The following is a 9,226-nucleotide window of genomic DNA, read 5'->3' on the forward strand; positions in this document are numbered from 1 at the left end:
AGCCGGCGCCTTCGAGGGCGGACGGACAGGATCCAGGCCAAGGTGGAACAGACGCCGGAGCTGCAGCATGCGGTGTTCGTAAGTTCTCCCTTGTCTTCTATTTTTCTTTTTGTTGCTTCTTTTTGGTGGGGGCGCGCTAGCGCACCCACTGGGTGTAGCCCCCAATATTCGGGCCAACTATGTAGTAGTTGGGTAAAATATTAAACCGTTGTCTTGTGTTGATCATTGTCCATTGCAGCAACTAGACTCCTACCGGGTCGGCGTCTTCAACAGGATTCTAGAGAAGCACCGGCAACTCAAGGAGCAGCTTGCCAGAAAAGAGGAGGCGCTCCGCATAGCCACGAGTATCATGCTCTTCTTAGTGGGGCGCGCTAGCGCACCTACTGGATGTAGCCCCCGAGATTTGGGCCAACTACGTAGTAGTTGGGTCAAATCTTAAAGTAGTCCTTTGTTTCCGAGTCTTCGTCGCATGGCCTACTGCAGCCGAGGTGTCGTCTTGGAGAACTCGACTAATCAGGGCCGGTATCATTACGACTGGCTTGTTGCTGACGCCGGCCGGCTTGGGGCCGTGGTGGCAGAGGCGAAGGAGGAGGTGACAGGGGATCGGCAAGCGCATGACGAAGCCGGCCGGCTGTAGGAGCAGCTGGCGGGCGACAAGAGCCGACTTGAGGCCGAGTTGGACCACCTCAAGGCGGAGGCGGCCAAGGTCGTGGATGCACAGGGAGCCCTTACCAAGGCCGACCAGCAACGCGACAAGCTGGCCGACGATAAGGGCTTGCTCCAAGCCGAGTTGGAATGCCTGAAGGCAACGGGGACCACGGCGGAGGAGGCCCATCAGGTGGAAACCCGTCGCCATGAGGAGTCCGAGAAGGCGGCCGAGGCCAAGGACGCCGAGATGAAGGTGGCCCTTGCCAAGGTTGCCGACTTGGAGAAGACGCTTCAGGAGCGTGACCGTACCATTGCCAGGGAGCGACGCGGTATGTTGCTTGAAAAGCAGCACCTGGAAGAGTCCTTCTCCAGTAAGTGCTTCCTTGGTTATTGATTTGTCTTGCTCATCTTTTTGATAGGGCACTTCCCGGAGGCGTGCGGGCTACTGGAGGAGGCCGTCCACTTTCATCGAGACACGCAGGGAGTCATGGGCTCTAGGACCGCCCCGCAGGTGGCTTGGACCTTCCCGGAGATCGTGACCGCTTGTGAAGCCGTCTGCGATTCTTGGGCAAGTAGATGGGTCGGCTCTCCGAGGCCGGTGTGGCGATGACGGCGGCCCTTTGGCCTGGCTCCGTTGCGCCGAATAGCTTCACGCGGCTGGCGCGGTGGTTGGAGGCGTGCCCGGAGCGGCTCCACGTGTGGTGCGTCTCCGCCGCCCGTGCTGGTACCGAGATGGCACTTAAGTTCATGATGTCTGGCACTGGACGCGCTGATGTGCCAGTGAGTCAGCGCAGAGCGCTAGCTGCAGCCGGAGGTAGGCCGGGTCACCACTCAAGCCAGCTACATCACCAAGTTCACCATTCACGATGAGTTCCAGCCGGAGCGGATAGACGACGGTGGAGTCGTTCCTGTTGATGACCACGGCCTGCTTCTGGATGACTCAGAGGGAAGCTCCAAGGAGACGGGCGTATATGGTGAATGGGACACCGAGGAGGGAGACATCGGCGGCTGTGTGACCCAGCGCTGGAGATGCCCGACCCACAAATTTGTCAACACCACATGATTTGAAGCTCTCATGTACACCGGGAAAATAGTCTTCATTCGCATCAATGAATTCCCAACCAACTCATTTCATATCACAAACTATAGGCTTCTTGTTAAGCAAAATAGTTTCATAGAAATCTTGTTGTTCTTTGGTGTGGAACATATAGTCCACCATAGTCCTCCTTCTCACAACGTAGGGATCAGACTGTCTCCAAAGTCTAAGACATGCATCCTTCCTGATGTTCATATCCTCTGCCACTGGATGGGTGTCATTGTGGTCTAGAATCTTTTGTTTATGCTTTCTGAGCACCTGGGCTTCAGCATCTTCTTGTTCCATCTCAGGCACTGGGGCCTTCCTTTTCTCTTCAGCTGGAATGTTCCTGGTGCTTCTGTTTGGCTTAGAAGTCTTTTGAACTTGAGCAGCAGCTTTGGGGGCAGTCTTGGGCTTTGAAGGAGCAGCCCCTAACTTAATAGCATCCCCCATAAGCTTTTGGGACTTGGGTGCTGGTGCAACATCCTCTTCCTCTTCATCTTCTTCAGCTAGATCTCTCATCATAGAGGATCTTCCAATGACTCTGGCAGTCGTCTTCTTGACCCTCTCTTTCCTTTTCTTGCTCTCTCCAGCAGCCTCCTCAGTTGTCTTAGAAGTTTCAGCAGTCGAGGTGCTGGCCTTTAAGGTTGGCACACTCTTGGCAGGGGCCTTATTATGCAATCCAGGCTTTGTTGTAACAGCAGTACCATATTCCTTCTTCAACACTTTTTTTTGGAGCTTACTTCTTCCTCAACAGCCACATAGTCCTCATCCTCAGAATCTGAGGTTTTCTTCTTCCTTGATCTGGTGGCTGCCTTGGGCAGATTTCTTAGAGTGCTCCTGCTGCCCTCATCATAGCTGCTTGAGGGACTAGTGCCCTCACTCATGTGCACTTGCTCTTCTGATTTGTTCTGGCTATCGCTCTGGTCAGACATTCTGGCAAGCAAACTGATAGCAGACCCTGTGAATAGACATAGATGAGGTAGAGTGGATGAGCATCACAAAGTGCAGAGTTTTTGCAAAATAGATGAGTCAAAAACTTAGTTTTAGTTCTCAACAGAAAGCATTTTTGAGCTACCGATTTGTTAAACTCGGTGACACCGAAGCAACTTTTGGAGTCTATACTAGTGAACTCGGTCAGCCTGAGTCACTGTTCGGTGGCTCTGAGATTGCTAGGGTTTCACAGAGAGTCGAACTCGGTTGCACTGATTTGCAACTTTCGGTCAGACTGAAAGGTGCAAGTGCAATGGCCTAAGCCAAATCGGTGAGACTGATTTCTATAACTCGGTCGGTCCGAGATGAGTTCGGCGGAAACCTAACCCTAAATTTTCGAGTCAAACCTAACCTAAAGGAAGTTTTCTTTGGATTGATTGATCTCATACGTGGTGAAGAACATGGCATTGCATTATGCTAAGAATTGGAGTAAGGAATTAGCACAAAAGATTGAACTCATACCCTAGTTCGGCGGTGAGTGCGCTACGGCGGCAACAGTGGGGTAGAACCCGTTGACAGCAAAAAAACCCAGCAGCGGGAGGTCACTGGCGACAAGGAGACCATCCGGAGACCCGAGACGGCAGAGCAAGACACGCGTGGGCTGAGGAGGTTTGCAGAAATTTCCAAAATCACACCCATGGGTATATATATCTTGACCCCGTCGATGTGACCGAGTGGAATAACTCGGTGGCACCGAGATGCAGAATCACAAGCGGTTACTGAACTCGGTGTGACCGAGAAGTTTAAATCGGTTGAACTGAGATTGAAAACCTAGATCAACTCAGTGAACTCGGTGTAACCGAAGTTAATGGATAGGTCAGACCGAAATGCACAGAGAGGTTCTGGAAGTTTAAGTCTATGACGAATCGGGGACTCCGAGTGCTCCTCACACAGAGTGGTTTGAATCTGACTTGATCAAACTTTGTGATGTAGCATGAATAGAGTTTGAGACGAGAAAAGCATAGATAGCTAGAGGATGTTTATCCATCCACTTGGCAAAAGAGAAAAAGCCGAACAATCAAAACAACAAGTGGATGTCCTCAATGAGTAAAATATGCAATCAACATGCTCACACAATAAAATGGCAAATGAAATATGTGAGAAAGCATGCACAAACACTGTAGCATCTATCAAGCAATTGGCAATGACTAGGTCATCTATATATGAGTATATTGACCGAGGAGTCAAATGAGAACATTTGATCGTAGGTCATACTCATCGCTTAAGCTCAAGTGGGGTTACCATTTTTACATAAAGCATTGTTGTGTTCACACCATTAGAGTTGCTTTAACTCAATTGATTAGAGTAAAGCTCCCCCTAGATGTGATATCCCCCCAAAGAGGGATGAACTAACCTTGGGTTTTGTAGATGATGACTTCATGTAGGTGTTGAAGATGTGGATGCTCAATGTGATGTAGATCATTTGGAGCAATCCATTGGAGTGAGTTGCACTTCTAATACCTACACGGGTTAGTCCCACAAGGAACAAACAATAATATCCATAGACATAGAGTGATATACACACATTATGATGTCCATGAAAGCATTAGGTTACCTTGTCCCTTGTCTTACCAACGAGAGGGCTTGTGACTCCTTGAACTAGTGCAAGATGTGGAAGTTCTTTGCACTTGTCCTCGCCAAAATAATATGAATGTAGTATGTTGGCGGAGTCACCCTCAAGAACTCTCTAGTTCTTCTACGGTATCCACATCATCTTGATGGGAATCCTTGGAGTTGTAGTCGTACTTGATGAAGTAGAACTCGATGTAGTCTTGGGAACCCACTTGACCACCTTAGGGGCATCTTCAAATGCATCAATCTCCTCTTGAAGCTTGTCCTTGCCCTTTTGCTTGTGGTCTTGTGGTGGAAGATCATCTTGAGCTTGTGTCCCTTGGAAAGAAGTAGGACCACACTTCTCTTGTTGAGGAACAAACATTGTCTTGGGGTATTGATCTTCATTCCACTTGACTCCATTGGCATTGAACTTTCATTCAAAACAAATACCTTGATTCTTCCAGTGCCTTCCTTGCTTGCGTACAATTTCCTCAAATTGCTTACTCCTGGCAAGACTCTTGTAAACACCTTTCTCTATAATTCTCTTCAATAAGCTATTTTATTGCTCAAGTGCAATTTGGCTAAGAGAATCCTTAGTGGAATCAAGAGAACTACTAGAGGCAACAACATTGGATTTGACATGATTATTTTTACTACTAGAAGAAGAATCTTTCATACTCTTGTTGCTAGATTTTACTTGTGGCATATAAGTAGACAAGAGTAAGCCCTTGGTAATGTAAGAAGAACTTTTCTTGCGAAGATCATCATTGATTGCTTTTGAGAACCCATGCTCTTGCTCAAGGTTGAGATTTTCAAAGCGTAGCTTCTCATGGGTCTTTAAAATCTCTTGATGATTTTCCAAGGTAGTTTCATGAGCTAACTTAAGAGTGTTTAGTTCCTTAGTTAGACGCTCAATATCCTTCTTATCATCATCATTCATTTTATCTTGATTAGCATGATTAATAGCAATTTATTCATTGTTTTCATCACTGGAGTTGTCAACAAGTAAATCATCATCACCTAGCAAATCATCTTCATCACTATTGAAATCAACATACTCGGGGTGTGATACCTTTGGGCCTTTAGCCATGAAGCATTTTCCAATTCCTTAATTTGGTGAGTCAAATATGTCGTAGGAGTTGGTTGACACAAGTGCTAGACCGGCAACACCTTCATCTTGAGTATATTCGGAGTCGGAGTGATTGTCGGAGTCGGAGCCGGATACCCATTCACCAACATGACCTTGATGTCTTCATTTTCTGTAGCTCCTTGATGACTTGTCCTTCCTTTCCGAATCCTTGCCTTTCCGTGATGTTCTAGACCATCTCTACTCCTTTCTCTTGGTGGTGAATCTTCTCTTCGTTTGTAGGGAGCCATACACTCATTGGAGTAGTGTCCGGGTTTTCCACAATTGTAGCAGTTACGTTCATGACTCGAAGATCTTTTATCATTGTAGGACCTTGACTTGGAACTTCTTTCCTTGCTTCTACTCTTGTAGAACTTGTTGAACTTCTTCACCATTAGGCTCAATTCTTCATTGAAGGCTTGTTTGTCACTTCATGATGTAGGAGCATCACATGAGCCTTTGTAAGCACCAATAGACTTGTTGTGAAGCTCTTCCTTATCCTTGAGTGACATCTCATGAGAAACAATTCTTCCAATGACTTCCGTTGGCTTGAGATCTTTGTAATTGGGCATCATTTGGATCAACGTGCACACGGTATCATATTTTCCATCCAAGGCTCTTAGAATCTTCTTGATGATGAATCTATCGGTCATCTCCTAACTTCCTAAGCCGGCAATCTCATTTGTGATGAGAGAAAACCTAGAGTACATTCCAGTGACACCTTCAACATCCTTCATTTTGAACTTGTCAAGTTGACTTTGAAGCACATCCAATTTGGATGCCTTGACGGAGTCGGTACCCTGGTGCATATCAATCAAAGTATCACAAATTTCCTTTGCATTCTCAAGACGGCTGATCTTGTTGAATTCTTTGGGTCACAATCTGTTGAAGAGGATATCGCAAGCTTGAGCATTGTATTGCAGCATCTTCAACTCTTCCACGCTAGCTTCATGGTTCGGTCCTCTCCCATCAAAGAATTCACCTCGCAAGGCAATACACACCGTAGCCCAAATGGTGGGGTTATGTCCAAGAATATGCATTTTCATCTTATGCTTCCAACTAGCAAAATTAGTACCATCAAAGTAAGGATCTCTACGGTGGTAATTTCCCTCGCTAGACGCATACTCTCCTAGGTTGTGAAACTAAGGCTATGATCACCAAAAGCTATGGAAATCAAGGCAAATGGAGATCAAATCTCTAATACCACTTGTAGGATTGAAAGTATGTCTAGAGTGGGGGTGATTAGACTACTTGACCAAATAAAAATATAGACTTTTCCCAATTTTAAGTCTTGGTAGATTTTAGCAACTAAGAACAAGTCAAGCAATCAACCTACACATGCAAGTCTAAGAGTATAGCAGCGGAATGTAAACATGGCATATGAAGGTAAAGGGAGGAGTTTGAGGGAGCGAACGCAATGTAGACACGGAGATTTTTGGCGTGGTTCCGATAGGTGGTGCTATCATACATCCACGTTGATGGAGACTTCAACCCACGAAGGGTAACGGTTGCGCGAGTCCACGGAGGGCTCCACCCACGAAGGGTCCTTGAAGAAGAAACCTTGCCTATCCCACCATGGCCATCACCCATGAAGGACTTGCGTCACTTGGGTAGATCTTCACGAAGTAGGCGATCTCCTTGCCCATAATAACTCCTTTGTTGAACTCCGCAATCTTGTCAGAGGCTCCCAAGTGACACCTAACCAATCTAGGAGACACCACTCTCCAAAAGGTAATAGATGGTGTGTTGATGATGAACTCCTTGCTCTTTTGCTTCAAATGATAGTCTCCCAAACACACAACTCTCTCTCACGGATTTGGATTTGGTGGAAAGATGATTTGAGTGGAGAGCAACTTGGGGAAGGCTATAGATCAAGATTCATATAGTTGGAATGGAATATCTTGGTCTTAACACAGAAGTAGGTGGTTCTCCCTCAAAAAATGAATGCTGGATGTCTAGGCACGTTCTGATGGCTCTCCTTGATAATGAAAGAAGGGTGGAGGGGTATACATAGCCTCCACACAAAATCTAACTGTTACACACAAATCACCAAACTGAGTGGGACCGAATCATGAAACTCGCTTAGACCGATTTAGTTCAAAATGTGAACGTTAGGCTTTTCGGTGGGCCCGACATGTCAACACTGTGGGACCAATTTCATTAGGGTTAGGGCATAACTTAATCTCGGTGAGACCGATTACACAAACTCGGTGGGACCGATTTTGGTAATAAACTAACCAGAGAGTTGGTCAGGCAAACTCGGTGGGACCGAATCGCTCATTTCGGTGAGACCGAAATGTTACGAAAGGGAAACAGAGAGTTTGCATTGTGAACTCGATGGGACCGATCGCTCATCTCTGTTGGACTGAAATGTTACAATGGGAAACAGAGAGCTTGCAATCCCATCTCGGTGAGATCGAGATCCCTATCGGTGAGACCGAAGTGACTAGGGTTTCTGGCAGTGGCTATGTCATGTGAACTTGGTGGTGCCAGAGAGATCAAATCGGTAGGGCCGAGTTTGACTTTTGGTTTGGGATATATGTGGATATGATAAAGTGGTTGAGGGCTTTTGGAGCATATCACTAAGCATTTTGAGCAAGCAAGCCATTAAGCAACACATCATCCCCTTTTAATAGTATTGGCTTTTCCTATGGACTCATTGTGATCTTGGATCACTAAAATGAAAATGTAGAGTCTTGAGCTTGAGCCAATATGTGTCCTTCGCATTTTGAGGTGTCCACATTCCTAATCTATGCCATGCCAATCATTGATCTTTCTAAAATGATCATCTAGGAATAGCATTAGTTCAATGAGCTATATGTTTTTAGTCATTACCAAAACCACCCAGGGATAGTTGCACTTTCATGCGGCAACTTAAAGTGACAGGGCCGGGTTGGGCAATCCGGCGGTCTCCACTTAGTATTCGTGGTGTGCTGGCGCTTTGGCCCCTTTTTCTTGTCGGTCGACAGCCGAAGCCGGTTCTGTGGCGTAGGTGAAGTGGGGGGCCGCGGCGACCCGAACATGCCAATAGTTGCTGAGGAAGGCGACGGGTGCTTACCAAGCCGGCCAGCCCCCGAGCCCCCGGGTCGAGCGAGTCGAGCTGGCGGTGGGGGTTTTCAAGAGAAATTTGCGCAAGTGCAGGAGACTCAATAATTTTGGTTGGAAAGGGCAGCCCCTGAGCGTCATTCGGGGACTCTACAGTTTCATATAGTTTGCAAAAGGCAGTGACACATACGTGCACATAGCTAACTGTAAAACGAGCGGAGGTGTTCTGCGTTCCACGGCCGGGTTGTTTCTTTGCCCTCGGTGTCTCTCTTGCGCTTGTTTGACTTGCGGGCATCGATGAGGTAGTAGGCCTTGCAGTCGCACAAGGCCTTGCCGACGATGAAGGGGCCTTCCCACGGGGAGGATAGCTTGTGCTGCCTGGCTTGTTGCTGGATGAGTCGGAGGACGAGGTCTCCCTCACGGTCTACGAGGGGCTTGATCTTCTTTTTGTGGTAGTACCTTAGGCCTTGTTGATAGATGGCTGACTAGCTGAGCGCCAAGAGGTGTGCTTCTTCGAGTAGGTCGACGCCGTCTTCGCGGGCTTCCTCGGCTTCAGTGTACATCGCGACGCGCGGCGAGTCGAACTCGACATCGGTTGGGATGACATCTTTGGGTCAATAGACGAGGAAGAATCGGGTGAACCCGTTCGACCGGTTTGGCGTTGTGCAAAGACTCCATAGGACTGCTAGCAACTCGTCGAGCCAGCTGCCCGGTGAATGAATGAGCGGCTCAAGAAGCCACAGCTTGATGCCGGATAGGATGAGGCCGTTGGCCCGCTCGACCAG

Source organism: Triticum dicoccoides, chromosome 5A (genome assembly GCF_002162155.2).
Source record: "Triticum dicoccoides isolate Atlit2015 ecotype Zavitan chromosome 5A, WEW_v2.0, whole genome shotgun sequence".
NCBI lineage: Eukaryota > Viridiplantae > Streptophyta > Magnoliopsida > Poales > Poaceae > Triticum > Triticum dicoccoides.